Genomic DNA, 17,340 nt, shown 5'->3' on the forward strand with positions numbered 1-17,340 from the left:
GAGTAAAAGTCTAAAAGTATTTGGTTTTAAATATACTTAAGTATCGAAAGTAAATATAATTTCTAAAATATACTTAAGTGTCAACAGTAAAAGTATAAATAATTTCACATACAGTATATTGCCGTCATTGTAAATAAGAATTTGTTCTTAACTGACTTGCCTAGTTAAATAAAGGTTAAAAATAAAGAAATACAAAAATAAACCAGATGGCACAATCGTTTTTATTTTATTTTGATTTACTGATTATTTATTTACTCTTACTCTTTACTCCAGCTCCAGCACTCAGACATCATTTACAAATGAAGCATTTGTGTTTAGTGAAACCGGCAGATCAGAGGCAGTAGGGATAACCATTTTCCTGTCCTGCTAAGTATTCAAAATGTAACGAGTACTTTTGGGTGTCAGAGAAAATGCATGGAGTAAAAAGTGCCTTATTTTCATTAGGAATGTAAAGTACAGATACCCCCAAAAAACGACTGATGTAGTACTTTAAAGTATTTTTACTTCAGTACTTTATGCCACAAATGTGTCCATCCACTGTGTCCACATTGTGACCAGATATCATGGTCCCTCCCTGTATGCAAATTATGCAAATGATTTGAAAAACCGCTCTGGAGGTGGTCAGGAAGATAATATCACAATTAGATCACAATGAGAATGTGGCCATGCTCAAGATTGTTAGAAGCAGGTATAAACAGGGCTAAAACTGCACTTTGTCAAAATCAATTAGAGGCTTTCCACATGTCAGTCCACTTGTTGCACCCGCCCATTCATTGTCAGAGGGATATAACATGATTTTTTATGTTGGTTAATCTATTTTAACTGTTTATTTTTCTATTTGCATTCACATCTCAGTGTGTGTGTGTGTGTGTGTGTGTGCGTGTGTGTCCATGTGTTACAGCATAGTATTACTTATCACTGAGTTATGCTTCACAGTAGGCAAGGAGAAACAAATCAAAGGAAAACACTGTATAGAAATATTTGTTTACTCGTTTCTTGTATTTACAATATCATGGTATTATCAGTACAGTAGTTAGCCTCCATCATTTCCAAAAACCTGATGAACATTTTCTTACATTTCGAATATGCGGCAGTCTTGTCTTTCACACACTTTATGAGTGAATCAAACCATCAAACCATGGACTCCATTTATTCATTGCAGGATTATCAGGTCATCATTGTTATGTTGTGGTCATCAGACCCCTCTGTTACTGTTAATGTGTTCTAGACTAATCCTTGTTGTTATGTTGTGGTCATCAGACCCCTCTGTTACTGTTAATGTGTTCTAGACTAATCCTTGTTGTTATGTTGTGGTCATCAGACCCCTCTGTTACTGTTAATGTGTTCTAGACTAATCCTTGTTGTTATGTTGTGGTCATCAGACCCCTCTGTTACTGTTAATGTGTTCTAGACTAATCCTTGTTGTTATGTTGTGGTCATCAGACCCCTCTGTTACTGTTAATGTGTTCTAGACTAATCCTTGTTGTTATGTTGTGGTCATCAGACCCCTCTGTTACTGTTAATGTGTTCTAGACTAATCCTTGTTGTTATGTTGTGGTCATCAGACCCCTCTGTTACTGTTAATGTGTTCTAGACTAATCCTTGTTGTTACGTTGTGGTCATCAGACCCCTCTGTTACTGTTAATGTGTTCTAGACTAATCCTTATTGGGAGACAGGCAGACATAGCCCTGAAAGGTCAACGACTGACTCTTGGTGGTACAGTAACCTGAAAAGGGATGGTTTACATCCCTGTAGTTGGACCCCTGGTCTATAAATTGTAAAGGGAGAATGTGTAGTGTTCACTAGTTGTGAAACAGCAAGGTCCCACTGTTGAGCTCTTCTGTTTATTTGGGTGTTTGTCTTCCTTCAGCAAACACATTATTAGTCTTCTTATCCCCAGCGGCGGATCCTGGGGTAAACACAAGAAAGCCAGTCAGACTTCTGTATGATATAAAGTTGAAGTCAGAAGTTTACATACACTTAGGTTGGAGTCATTAAAACTTGTTTTTCAACCACTCCACAAATTTCTTGTTAACAAACTATAGTTTTGGCAAGTCGGTTACGACATATACTTTGTGCATGTCACAAGTCATTTTTCCAACAATTGGGTCAGAAGTTTACATACACTAAGTTGACTGTGCCTTTACACAGCTTGGAAAATTCCAGAAAATGAGGTCATGGCTTTAGAAGCTTCTGATAGGCTAATTGACATCATTTGAGTCAATTGGAGGTGTACCCATGGATGTATTTCAAGGCCTACCTTCAAACTAAGTGCCTCTTTGCTTGACATCATGGGAAAATCAAAAGAAATCAACCAAGACCTAAAAAAAAAATAGTAGACCTCCACAAGTCTGGTTCATCCTTGGGAGCAATTTCCAAACGCCTGAAGGTATCACATTCATCTATACAAACAATAGTATGCATGTATAAACACCATGGGACCACGCACCCGTCATACTGCTCAGGAAGGAGACACGTTCTGTCTCCTAGAGATTAACATACTGTGGTGTGAAAAGTGCAAATCAATCCCAGAACAACAGCAAATGACCTTGTGAAGATGCTGGAGGAAACAGGCACAAAAGTATCTATATCCACAGTAAAACTAGTCTTATATCGACATAACCTGATAGCCTGCTCAGCAAGGAAGAAGCCACTGCTCCAAAACTGCCCTAAAGAAGCCAGACTATGGTTTGCAACTGCACATGGGGACAAATATCGTACTTTTTAGAGAAATGTCCTCTGGTCTGATGAAACAAAAATAGAACAGTTTGGCCATAGTAACCATCGTTATGTTTGGAGGAAAAAGGGGGAGGCTTGCAAGCCGAAGAACACCATCCCAACCGTGAAGCACGGGAGTGGCAGCATCATGTTGTGGGGTGCTTTGCTGCAGGAGGGACTGGTGCACTTCACAAAATAGATGGCATCATGAGGTAGGAAAATTATGTGGATATATTGAAGCAACATCTCAAGACATCAGTCAGGAAGTTAAAACTTGGTCGCAAATGGGTCTTCCAAATGGACAATGACCCCAAGCATACTTCCAAAGTTGTGGCAAAATTGCTTAAGGACAACAAAGTCAAGGTATTGGAGTGGCCATCACAAAGCCCTGACCTCAATCCTATAGAAAATGTGTGGGCAGAACTGAAAAAGCATGTGCGAGCAAGGAGGCCTACAAACCTGACTCAGTTACACCAGCTCTGTCAGGAGGAATGGGCCAAAATTCACCCAACTTATTGTGGGAAGCTTGTGGAAGGCTACCCGAAACGTTTGACCCAGGTTAAACAATTTAAAGGCAATGCTACCAAATACTAATTGAGTGTATGTAAATCTCTGGCCCACTGAGAATGTGATGAAAGAAATAAAAGGTGAAATAAATCATTCTCTCTACTATTTTTCTGGCATTTCACATTGTTAACATAAAGTGGTGACCTAAAACAGGGAATTTTTACTAGGATTAAATGTCAGGAATTGTGGAAAACTGAGTTTAAATGTATTTGGCTAAGGTGTATGTAAACTTCCGACTTCAACTGTAGTGTTATGGTTCCACAAATATATCTACCGGTATCTGAAGAGAATGTCAGACACAGGTGAGCAGCTCCCAGCAGCAAAATATACAGTGGCGATGTCCTTGGCTATTTGTGTTTATTTGTATGTGTGTGTGTGTGTGTGTGTGTGTGTGTGTGTGTGTGTGTGTGTGTGTGTGTGTGTGTGTGTGTGTGTGTGTGTGCGTGCGTGCGTGTGAACACTAGGGCTGGTCCTGCCAGGTTTCTTGAAATCAACCCAACCACACTTCAGGTTCTGTGCAAACATTTCTCGATTCAGTTTCTCCTAAGGCCAACCGTATCTATTTAGTTTACCCATGGGCTCTGATAACTGATAAGTACACTGTGCTGGGTGTGCTTTAATAATGTGCAAACTAAGCTCTTACAAGCTGGCATAAATACCGTAACGCACACACAGGCACAAGGACACACACATACAAGCATGAACATGCGCATTAGAGTTGAGTGCCGTCCTGTCCTGTCCTCCACCCCTTCTGCTCATAGCCCAGCCCACAGATGGACTCAAGGACACACCTTGACATAGATAGACAAATAAAGGGGCCTCTCCCTCTCTTTCCCTCTCTCTCTCTTTCACTTCCTTTCCTTCCCTCCCGATTTCATTGAAATTACATGGAAACAACATTGATTCAACCAGTGTGTGCCCGGTGGGCTCTGTTTAGAGTCCACACACACTGTGCAATTTCTTATTATAAAATAATAAAATGGATCAATATTATCTATAACTGATCAATATTATCTATAACTGATCAATATTATCTATAATTGATCAATATTATCTATAACTGATCAATTTGACCTATAACTGATCAAAATTATGTATAACTGATCAATATTATCTACACTTGATCAATATTATCTAGAACTGATCAATTTGACCTATAACTGATCAATATTATGTATAACTGATCAATATTATCTATAATTGATCAATATTATCTATAACTGATCAATTTGACCTTTAACTGATCAATATTATCTATAACTGATCAATATTATGTATAACTGATCAATATTATCTATAACTGATCAATTTGACCTATAACTGATCAATATTATGTATAACTGATCAATATTATCTATAATTGATCAATATTATCTATAACTGATCAATTTGACCTTTAACTGATCAATATTATCTATAACTGATCAATATGACCTATAACTGATCAATATGACCTATAACTGATCAATTTGACCTATAACTGATGAATAATATACTGTATTATTGACTGTATGTTTGTTTATTCCATGTGTAACTCTGTGTTGTTGTATGTGTCGAACTGTTGTGCTTTATCTTGGCCAGGTCGCAGTTATAAATGAGAACTTGTTCTCAACTAGCCTACATGGTTAAATAAAGGTGAAATAAAATAAATAAATAAATATTGTCTATAACTGATCAATATTATCTGTAACTGATCAATACTACCTATAACTGATCAATATTATCTATAACTGATCAAATTTACCTATAACTGATCAATATTATATATAACTGATCAAAATGACCTATAAATGATCAATATTATATATAACTGGTCAATAATATCTAATTACTAGACCACTTAGTACATTGTGTAATGATGATGTCATTTGGGCTAAGGCTGAATGTGGCACGAGAGCATGACGAGCGGCAGTGTTAGCTACTACACACAGTCCAGTGATCAATGTCACCAAATAGAAGGCTTATGGAGTCAGACACTGTCACAGAGCTTTGTGATGTCAGAGTAACCAACTGACAGGTGGTTTGGAACTATCGGAAATAAAAATATTTATTTTTCTTCAAGCTAGCGATCCGTTAAATACTGACTCATCACAAAAAGGATGGAGAGAGGAGGGGAGAGTTGGGGAGAGGAGTGGAGAAGAATGGAGAGTAGGGGAAAGGAGGAGAGAGAGTGAGGGAGAGAGAGAGGATAAGTCATTTTTCCCAGGAGAACAAGGCTCTATTGGTGACAGAAAAACAAGTTTGTATCCAACCACTTGCCTCACTGCTCTAGGTCAGCGTCAGAGACATGGGTGAGGACCAGACTGGAAGGTCTCAACTGTGAGCAGGCATGGGTGGATGGACCGCTCCACCTCTGGTGTGGTGGTGTAGAGGTCTGGTGGGGGGATGCTGAAGTATAGTATACTGGACTGTGATATGACTTAATATAATGGTGCCGGAGGGGATGGCTTCCGTTTTACGGGCTCCTAACCAACTGTGCTATTTTGTGGGGGTTTTTTTGTGCATTTTTCGTAACTTATTTTGTACATAATGCTGCTGCTACTCTCTCTTATAACTGAAAAGAGCTTCTGGACATCAGAACAGCGATTACTCACCTCGAACTGGACAAAGACTTTTTCTTTAATGAGTCCAATGAGGAGGATATACTGCTTCCCGGAGACCAGGCCCAAATCCCTGTCATTCGCGTGAAGAAAAGACGGAGATGCAGGGGGCGAAAGTCTATGTGCCTTGTGAGGATTCGTAGGCAAGCAGTAAATCGCCACAACCATCGGTTCTATTGGCCAAAATGCAATCACTGGAAAACAAACTGGATGATCTACGTTCGAGACTATCCTACCAACAGCACATTAAAACTGTTATATCTTATGTTTCACCGAGTCGTGGCTGAATGACGACACGGATATTATAGAGCTGGTGCATTGGCAGGACAGAGCAGCTATGTCTGGTAAGAAGAGGGGCGGGGGGTGTGTGTCTATTTTTCAATAACAGCTGGTGCACGATGTCTAACAATAAAGAAGTCTCGAGGTATTGCTCGCCTGAGGTAGAATACCTCATGATAAGCTGTAGACCACACTATCTACCAAGAGAGTTCACATCTATATTATTCGTAGCCGTCTATTTACCACCACAAACTGATGCTGGCACTAAGATCGCACTCAACGAGCTGTATAAGGCCATAAGCAAACAGGAAAATGCTCATCCGTAGGTGGTGCTCCTATTGGCCGGGGACTTTAATGCATGTACTTAAATCCGTTTTACCTAATTTCTACCAGCAAGTCACATGTGTAAACAGAGGGGAAAAAAACTCTAGAACACCTCAGTCACCAGCTTCATCAATAAGTGCATCAACAACGACGTCCCAACAGTGACCGTACGTACATATCCCAACCCAAAGCCATGGATTACAGGCAACATCCGCACCAAGCTAAAGGCTAGAGCTGGCACTTTCAAGGAGCTGGACACTAATCCGGACACTTATAAGAAATTCCGCTATGCCCTCAGACGAACCATCAAACAGGCAAAACGTCAATACAGGACAAAGATTGAATCCTGCTACACCAGCTCTGAGCTCGTTGGATGTAGCAGGGCTTGCAAACAATTACGGACTACAAAGGGAAACCCAGCCGCGAGCCAACCCAGTGACGCGAGTCTACCAGACGAGCTAAATGCCTTTTATGCTCGCTTCTAGGAAAGCAACACTGAAGCATGCATGAGAGAATCAGCTGCTCCGGACGATTGTGTGATCACGCTTTCCGTAGCTGATGTGAGCAAGGCCTTTAAACAGGTCAACAATCACAAGGCCGCAAGACCAGACGGATTACCAGGGCATGTACTCAAAGCATGCGCAGACCAACTGGTAGGTGTCTCCACTGACATTTTCAACCTCTTCCTGACCTAGTCTGTAATACCAACATGTTTCTAGCAGGCTGGTCATGGCTCACATCAACACCATCATGCCGGAAGCCCTAGAACCACTCCAATTTGCATACCGCCCAAACAGATCCACAGATGATACAATCTCAATCGCACTCCAGACTGCCCTTTCCCACCTGGACAAAAGGAACACCTATGTGAGAATGCTGTTCATTAACTACAGCTCAGAGCTCAACACCATAGTGCCCTCAAAGCTCATCACTGAGCTAAGGACCCTGGGACTAAACACCTCCCTCTACAACTGGATCCTGGACTTCCTGATGGGCCACCTCCAGGTGGTAAGGGTAGGTAACAACACATCTACCACGCTGATCCTCAACACCGCCACGCTGATCCTCAACACATCTACCACACTGGGCCCCTCAGGGGTGCGTGCTTAGTCCCATCCTGTACTCCCTGTTCACCCACGACTGCGTGACCACGCACGACTCTAACACAATCATTAAGTTTGCTGATGACACAACAGTGGTAGGCCTGATCACCAACAACGATGAGACAGCCTATAGGGAGGAGGTCAGAGACCTGACAGTGTGGTGCCAGGACAACAAATGTGAGCAAGACAAAGTAGATGATCGTGGACTACAGGAAAAGGAGGGCCGAACAGGCCCCCATTAACATCGACGGGAATGAAGTGGAGCGGGTCGAGAGTTTCAAGTTTCTTGGTGTCCACATCACCAACAGACTAACATGGTCCAAACACACCAAGGCAGTCGTGAAGAGGGCACGACAACACCTTTTCCCCCTCAGGAGACTGAAAAGATTTGGCATGGGTCCCCAGATCTTCAAAAAGTTCTACAGCTGCACCATCGAGAGCATCCTGACTGATTGCATCACCACCTGGTATGGCAACTGCTCGGCATCCGACCATAAGGCGCTACCGAGGGTACTACGTACAGCCCAATACATCACTGGGGCCAAGCTTCCAGACATCCAGGACCTGTATCCTAGGAGGTGTCAGAGGAAGGCCCAAAAAATTGTCAAAGACTCCAGTCACCCAAGTCATAGACTGTTCTCTCTGCTACCGCACGGCAAGCGGTACCGGAGCACCAAGTCTATGTCCAAACAGCTTCTATCCCCAAGCCATAAGACTGCTGAACACCTACCTACATGTACAAATTACCTTGACTAACCTGTACCCCCGCACATTGACTCGGTACCGGTACCCCCTGTAAATAGCATCGTTATTGTTATGTAATCTTATTGTGTTACTTTTTATTACATTTTTCACTTTAGCATATTTAGAAAATATTTTCTTAACTCTATTTCTTGAACTGCATTGTTGGTTAATGGCTTGTAAGTACAGTAATTTCCGGACTATTGAGCGCACCTGAATTTAAAAAAATATATTATTTTGAACATAAATAAGCCGCACATGTCTATAAGCCGCAGGTGCCTACCGGTACATTGAAACAAATGAACTTTACACAGGCTTTAACGAAACACGGCTTGTAACAAAAATAAATAGGCTTTAACGAAACACGGCTTGTAACAAAAATAAATAGGCTTTAACGAAACACGGCTTGATACAAAAATAAATAGGCTTTAACGAAACACGGTTTGTAACAAAAAATAGCAGTAAACAGTAGCCTACCAAGAAAGTCATTGCTCCAGACCAAGCTCCCGTGCAGCAGCTCAATTTCCTTTTCCAACAGCCAGATCAATCGCCTTCAACTTGAAAGCTGCATCATATGCATTTCTCCGTGTCTTTGCCATGATGAGGGTGACAAAATGACTACCGTAATCAGAATGATGGGAAGTTTGAGAGCACTCGATTTAATCTAAACAGTAAACAAAAAAGTTGTTTGACCTTAACCCGTTCGGCAATTTCATTGGTCTAATGAAAGCTTCATGCCGCCAAAAAACTGAGCACGTCACAGAATGTGTTTTTTTTATTTAATTTTTTGAAGCAGGAAAAATCCATATATTAGCCGCGTCATTGTTTAAGCCGCGAGGTTCAAAGCGTGGGAAAAAAGTAGCGGCTTATAGTCCGGAAATTACGGTAAGCATTACACGGTAAGGTTGTATTCGGCTCATGTGACAAATAAAATGTTAATTGATTTAATAAGATGGTGGTCGACCATCTTAGTTTTGAGAGAGCTGTCCAAGAAGGAGAAGTCATCCTCCCATTCTAAACCAACACCTGTAGGGAAGAGTGAACACAACCACCATCAGATAGAGAGATAGAGACATAATATTGTCCTCTAAGGAGACGACCCCTGAGGTTGACATTTGAGTTAGAAGGTTGACATTGCTGCAGTGCGGAATTGGGGTTTGATCGTTGGTCTCAGGTCTGTGTCTGTAAATTTGCATATGGGGTTTGACCCTTGGTCTCTTTGCTGTAGGTTTCTGGTCAGTGACTTTGTAGCTCCCTGGTGGGACTCTCCTATTGTGAATGTTCAAAATTACATTATTTAGATACTGTAGGTATTAAAACATGATTCCGATGTAAAATACCAATTGTCTGATAGATGTTACCTGATCCAACACATCGACAGTGACATCATCAAAGAAAGACACCTTCCTCCCTTGTCCTGGTTCGGCTGATGATGCAGGGCTGGGGGATGGCAAGACTGGCCTGGGGGATGGCAAGACTGGCCTGGGGGGCTAAAAGACTGGCCTGGGGGACCCTCTCACCTGAGGGGAGCCAGCACTAGAAGTCTTTTATGTTATTCTTCAACATAAAACTAAACATTTATTGAGACATCCATTGTCTCCTTTTACAATGAGCCACAGCAACAGTATATCTCCTTCAAAAAGAGGAAGTGTTAAAACTGATTACTAAGTGTGCTTTCCATCCAATGACATGGCACCTAGGCAATCATTGGAGAATTTATATTTATAATTTTCTCCTGACCACTTACTGCAGGACCTGAATAAATATAGGTGGCCGTCCTCGCAGGCGAACACGCAATAGGAACCTTTTTCCGGTCTGTGGTCACCGGGCAACCGTTAAATGAGTGACTCAGAAAAGGAAACGGAGATGCTGACTCACTGAGCGTTATGACGAACAAATGCAAGAGGCACACCACACACAGCCCAGGAGATGCACACACACACACACACACACACACACACACACACACCACACACACACACACACACACACACACACACACACACACACGGCTTTAATCTGTGTCTCCTGTATCACCTAGATCAGCAACTCACTGTGTAACAGGTGTGAGTAGCGGGCCACAGCAGCACTGCCCAAAATACCCCTACCAACGCCCTACATACAGACATAACTAAAACACACACACTCGCACACAGACACACAAACACACACGCACAAACGAACAAACAACGCAAGCATGCGCACACACACACACATGCACACACACACGCACACATGCACACACACTACTATAAAAGGAAGAGGACTGTTAGCTAAAGAACATGACAATGGAACTGCAAAGCAATGGTCAACAACTATTGACACTGTTAGTAAAAGTTACAGAATCAGAGGCATACCATTGTTCTCTCTCATTAGTTTGCTCCACAACGACCACACCCCTTTTCGGTAGCCATTAAGATGAGGGTCAATCCAAAGACAGGAAACAGCAAACTCATTCTCTGAAGTGAAGTAAGTCTGTCAAGTGAAGATGAACAAATGTTATTTTACATGTTGCTACATCATGATGCCCTACAACTACAGAACACTACGATGTTATGTTGCAACTTCCTGACACCCAGGCATATCTGTTACACTATCAATGTGAATTTCAAGAGAAAAGTGACTTAGAGAGAATGTCCGAATACTACTGTACCTTGTAATTTGAGCCAGGGCCACATTCAGAGGGTCAGTAACCCAGGAAATAAGACACTAAAATAGGAATTGAGGAAAAGAGAAAGAGAGAGAGAGAGAGAGAGAGAGAGAGAAAGAGAGAGACGGAGAGAGAGAGATAGGTATACAGTAGTCAGTCCCATGGACTTGACCAGTAGCAGAGAACAGACAGATAAATTAATTGCCTGGCTAATATAGCAGAGCCTCCTTGGTGAGAGAGACAGTGAGAGGACAATATACACACTCACACACACACACACACACACAGAGAGAGACAGACAGACACACAGACACACACACAAAGCTCTACAGAGAAGCTGCAATGACCATTTTGACTCAAAATCAGAACCTGAACGTTTACAAGAGTGCTTGGAGGAAAGATAGTTTTAGAGGCCTGTGCAAACTCAGGACCCCTTACTATCTTCAGGACTTTCAAAATGGCATATTATTACAAGCCTATGTGGGCATGAGTGCCCTCTAGTGGTTCTGTTGATAATAGCAGACAGTCGATGTCAAAGACATGTCACACACACTTCAGCGGGAGAACAGCTAGGGCAGTCTAGAAAATAGCTACTCTGCCGCTATGTGATTGATTCACAGAAATCTTAAATATCTAGTTTCAAGTTTATTTGATGTTACGTAATAAATGTTTCTGTACAGATTCAATTCAATTACTACTATCTACTGAATGATTCATTTAGTGAACATATTTTATGTAACCTTTATTTAACTAGGCAAGTCAGTTAAGAACAAATTCTTATTTACAATGACGGCCTACCCCGGCCAAACCCTAACCCGGACGACGCTGGGCCAATTGTGCGCCTCCCTATGGGACTCCCAATCACGGCCGGTTGTGATACAACCTGGAATCGAGCCAGGGCCTGTAGTGATGCCTCTAGCACTGAGATGCAGTGCCTTGGACTGCTGCGCCATTCGGGAGCCCACACACAGTATATTTCCCATACTCTTTCTGACAGAGGACAAGTTGTAAGGTCCGGTCGCTACTGTCTTCTCCCTGGCAACAAAATCACTGATGCTGGAGTTCTACTTGACACACTCATGCAGCATCAGGATATTGTTCCCAGGGAGACACACACACACACACTCGTCTTTCAGGTCCTCTCTGTCCCGGGTCTGAAGAAGAAGGGAAGGAAGGAGTGAAGAGAGGAGTAGAGGAAAGGAGGTAGAGAGAGATGGACAGATGGTGGTTAACTCAAATGGAGGAAGGTGCTTGTGTTTCAACCTAGCCCCTGTGTGTTTCATTAAGGGGTACCCTCCTTCTCTCCTTTCATCCCTCCCTCCCTTCCTCCACTCCTCCCTCCCTCTTCCCGTATAGTCCAGGCATCATGTCACCTAGCCTGCGAACCCTGGTCCTTCTGTTAGGTCAGCCTGATGCTTGAACGGATACTTCACACTTTTTCCACTGAACCTAGCAGTATTACGCATATCAAATCAAATCACATTTTATTGGTCACATACACATGTTTAGCAGATGTTATGAGGGTGTAGCAAAATGATTGTGCTTCCTGTCCGACAGCGCAGAAATATCTAACAAGTAATATCTAACAATTACAAAACATATACCCAATACACACAAATCTAGTATGATATAGGCCAGGGTTGAAAAAGCCAAATAAAATATATTTTAATCTAAACTATTTGTGCTGTGGTCAGTCTGTTTACCCAGCATCAACGTCTTGATATAAATCTACAATGTTGTCCATTTCATTCATGAATTACAGTATCTTTGATTCCCCCTCTTTGGAAGATTGTGATCTGATGGGTCACATTAAAAGTGTCTTCCATCATTGCTCAGGTTTCAGGTGTGACAGGGTGACTAGTCGTTACATTCCCTAATTTACTGTTGTTTTTCTAACTGGGGCAAAGCATAGAATATCCCTTCTCCCCTGCCCCTTCCCAGGGTAATAACAGGTTTATATCTACCTCCCCTCTTCCCAGGTCAACATTAATGGGCATTTGGTGACAGTCCAAAGAAATTCAATGCACCAGTCCCACAATGCAATGCAACGGCTTGGGACACTTGTCCATGTGCAGACCCTAGTGGGTGGAGTTAGGGACAGAAAGGGCCAATAGTAGCCCTAACCCTACTAGAAAAATGGAATTGAGGGGGGTTGCTTTGCTTTTCTAATTGGGTTAGCTTTGAGTGTCCCACACCAATTGAGTTGTGACACATGTACATTTGCAGGGGGGGGGGTCCTGCATAACTATCCTTTTACACTATAGGCGCAGAATCCTCATATCCAGCCGTCAGATGACAAGTGACACCAAACAATCCGTGAGAGGAGGGTAATTGGAGCTCGCCTGACTTTTTCTGAGCATGCAAAACACACATACGTACACACAACCACACACACACAGGGCTTATTCTGAGCAGTGCAAAACCGTGATGCCCCAAGCAGGGCCACATGACCCTCTGCTCTCCCACTGTCCAGACTATGTAGCTTTGCACTCTGGGTAAAACTGTGAAATGAGCCCTCCCCCACACAGGCCCCTAGCAGCCCTGGCTACAGCCTTTATTTGGACACGGCAGGAGGATAGCTTCTCACTTGTCATTCTGGTGTTTTGCAGGTTAAGGGAAACTAGACACTGAAACAACAGCCAAAGTGGTAAACATGTTATTGTGTCCTGTCAGTTAAATATTTTCACAGGGGAGAATTAAAAACCTCATTTGTCTTCTCCATTAATCAAGGTGGCAAAAACCTCCTGTGCAGTTCCACATTAACATTCCTTCATGAGCTGAGTGGGATCGTTCAGTTTCGGAGTTGCTAAGTTTGTCCTCCGCTAAAATCTTATTCTAAACCAGCGTTGATGGTCAATATAGAAATGGAATTAAGTGGAAGAGCATTTTTCTTTTCACTAGGGGCTTACTATCACAAATACTATCTTAGTACAGATTACTGTCTTTAGAGTGTTTGCTGACAGAGTTCCTATAATATGATGACATAAACGTAAGATACATTTCAGAAAGCCGGTAATGCATTAATGAGCCTCTGTTGACAGCAGTACACCTGCTCTTCTCCAATTGAGACCTGGACATGGCTGAACAAGCAAGACTGATGCCAATAATGCACTGCCATTTTGGACAAGTGTGTAAGCGTCAAGTGTGTGTGTGTGTGTGTGTGTGTGTGTGTGTGTGTGTGTGTGTGTGTGTGTGTGTGTGTGTGTGTGTGTGTGTGTGTGTGTGTGTGTGTGTGTGTGGTGTGTGTGTGTGTGTGTGTGCGCATGTGTGTGTGTGTGTGTGTACTTGCATGCTGTGTCTGAATAAGTTTTGAGTGTGGCCAATTTAACCTGACGTATTTATCTGTGTTCATTTCCTGGTATGGGCATAACACGCTTTACTGGGATAAGGAACTCTATACTACAGTGTATAGTACAGTAACCTGTAATAGCACCTCCACCCCTCAACACAGTCTAAATGTAGACACCCTGAACACATCCCTAAACAGACACTAAGTAGAGGTAAACACATCTACAGTATGTCCATTACCTGCTGTGTAGAGGGTTGTGTATGTAGAGGACTCCACTCCCCTCCACTATTCTCCCCCATCCTCCTCTTCTCCTGCTGGGAAAGAGAGCAGGACATAAACATTTAGATCCTCTACTAGGCTTCTTCAACACAATCAGATGAATCATGCAGCATATTTAGCAGCACTTAAAGTACACCCCCTCAGAGAGAAAGAGAAAACAAATGTATCTCCTGACAAAAGGCTTTGGTTCAGAGTTGTTGGTTTTTTAAACCCTAAAGTACCAGGTATTTACGTTACATAATAAAATGGTAACTGCACAGTTATAACCAGTGGATAAAGTACTGTAAAATAAAGTGCTAGCACAATTTCACTAACCTAATATAGAGAAGAGGTATAAGTATTACCCTTCCAAAAACCTGATGATGAAACCAACTTCCCTCCAAAGCAATGACAGTTAGTCAGTGAACGCCAAAATCCATGTTATGACAGTATCCTACCACTAGGAGGCAGAGAAACCCATGTCATGACAGTATCCTACCACTAGAAGGCAGAGAAATCCATGTCGTGACAGTATCCGACCACTAGGAGGCAGAGAAACCCATGTCATGACAGTATCCTACCACTAGAAGGCAAAGAAACCCATGTCGTGACAGTATCCGACCACTAGGAGGCAGAGAAACCCATGTCATGACAGAATCCTACCACTAGGAGGCAGATAAACCCATGTCGTGACAGTATTCTACCACTAAGAGGCAGAGAAACCCATGTGATGACAGTATCCTACCACTAAGAGGCAGAGAAACCCATGTCGTGACTGTATCCTACCACTAGGTGGCAGAGAAACCCATGTTTCTTTGAACTTATATGGGGATCGCATCTACACTTTCATAGTATTACCACGACAACCGGCAAAACAGTTCGTCTTTCAATCACCCACGTGGGTATAACCAATGAGGAGATGGCACGTGGGTAGCTGCTTCTATAAACCAATGCGGAGATGGGAGAGGCAGGACTTGCAGCGCGATCTGCGTCAGAAATAGAAAGGAGATCTATTTTAGCCCTTGGCATCGCAGACGCTCGTTGGCGCGCGAGCAGTGTGGGTGCAATATTTGAATAACATGGATTTCTAAATTTATTTTGCGACACTCGCGCACACGACGTGTCCGGTCTGGTCAGCATGTAAGAGGCAGAGAAACTCATGTCATAACAGTATCCTACCACTAGGTGGCGGAGAAGAGAATCCCTCCCTCCAGAAGAGCGTGGTTCAATCAGCCAGTGTGTGTAGTGGATGGAAGTTGACCTTATAGGGTCCTGCATGTCTAATAGATGCGTCTGTGCTGCTGCTGCTGTATCACGGCTATTTAAAAATAAAAGCACCATGTCAGTCCGACCACTCTCCCACCTCTCACTCTCTGCCTGGGTTCTGGGTGGTTACCATGATGAGGATATCAAATGACCCATTTTGAACAGGAACACAAATTATAGATATAGCTATCCTGTCTATATCTATACTGTCTATATGTATCTATATCTATAGCTGTCTATATCTATACTATCTATAGCTGTCTATATCTATACTATCTATAGCTGTCTATATCTATACTATCTATAACTGTCTATATCTATACTATCTATAACTGTCTATATCTATACTATCTATAACTGTCTATATCTATGCTATCTATAACTGTCTATATCTGTGTATACTGTAAGGTAGCCTAGCCTACTATACTGCAGGTAGCCTAGCCTAGAGGTTAAGGGCATTGGGCCAGTAACTGAAAGGTTGCTGGTTCAAATCCCCAAGCTGGCTAGGTGAAAAATCTATCAATATGTCCTTGAGCAAGGCACCTAACCCTAATTGCTTCTGTAAGTCGCTCTGGATAAGAGTTGCTGAAGGATTATTTTCCTGCTGTAGCAAACTGGCTCAAATTAAAATCCTACATCTGTACATACAAGTGCTAAAAATAAGACTAGATCCACTTTAACATACTCTGCAGAATGTCTCTAAAGGCTTTATTAAGGGTTTATTGTCTACTTACTTGACTGTTAATGCAACATTAGGTTAGACTGTGAACTGTTGGTTTGGTCTCAGGAGAAAGAGGGGGATTGGAGGGTTCCGGTTCATAGGGTGTAAGGAAGTGGGTGTTGTAGGGTGTGTAGGCGTGTGGGGGGTTAGTCAAGACGAGCAATGGCACACCTAGGCCTGTCATGACGTCGTCAACCTGTACAACCTAATTTTAGGAATTTCACTAAGACTTTGTTACAGTATTTATTATCACGGTGATATTCCCAAACATTTTTGAGTCTTTAAAAGTGAGTGTAGTGAAAGTAGAAAGTAAACTGAAACTATCTTAACGCAGTAACAAGAAACCAATTGAAGCCTGTGACTGTGCCATATAAAGGTACACATACAAACACGTGAATGCAACTCGTACCGTACACCAACACATATCTCACATTTACTGTAATCCATGCAGGAGACCAGCTTAGAGCAAACTGATATTTCAGCAATAACATGAAGCTAGCACTGAGCACACACAACCACTGAGAAATTTGGTGCCGATGCTGAGTGGCCGAGGACTGTTGGGAAAGTGTTGAAAAGCCAGACTGTCACCTCTGACCTGCACACACTCATACACACACAATCATAATCCAAGGCGAACAGCTGTAGAACTCTTGGATGGTGCAAAATGATCATTCAGTCACAGCCACTAACAGATACTAAAACAGTCCCGCTGGGACAGCTAGTCAGGAGGGAGACGACACAACGTACACACAGTAGCCGGAGAATCTAATGATTGACGTATTGTCAAAGCATTCCCTAACTGGCTATATCAAAATAAATTGTT

At 42.4% G+C, this 17,340-nt stretch overlaps 1 long non-coding RNA gene across 1 annotated transcript in view; it reads right to left on the reverse strand.

The window, feature by feature from the left end:
- Positions 1–965: 965 nt before the first annotated feature.
- Positions 966–17,340, reverse strand: part of LOC106609850 (uncharacterized) — a 21,953-nt gene continuing 5,578 nt past the window's right edge. Inside the window, exons 2-5 of the long non-coding RNA XR_001329769.3 lie at positions 14,512–14,586; positions 10,987–11,042; positions 10,691–10,808; positions 966–1,910 (exon numbers count right to left, since the gene is read on the reverse strand). This is a non-coding gene — a long non-coding RNA (uncharacterized LOC106609850). The remainder of the gene's footprint in view (positions 1,911–10,690; positions 10,809–10,986; positions 11,043–14,511; positions 14,587–17,340) is intronic.

The sequence above is a fragment of the Salmo salar genome, chromosome 01 (genome assembly GCF_965601325.2).
Source record: "Salmo salar chromosome 01, fSalSal1, whole genome shotgun sequence".
Taxonomy (NCBI): Eukaryota; Metazoa; Chordata; class Actinopteri; order Salmoniformes; family Salmonidae; genus Salmo; species Salmo salar.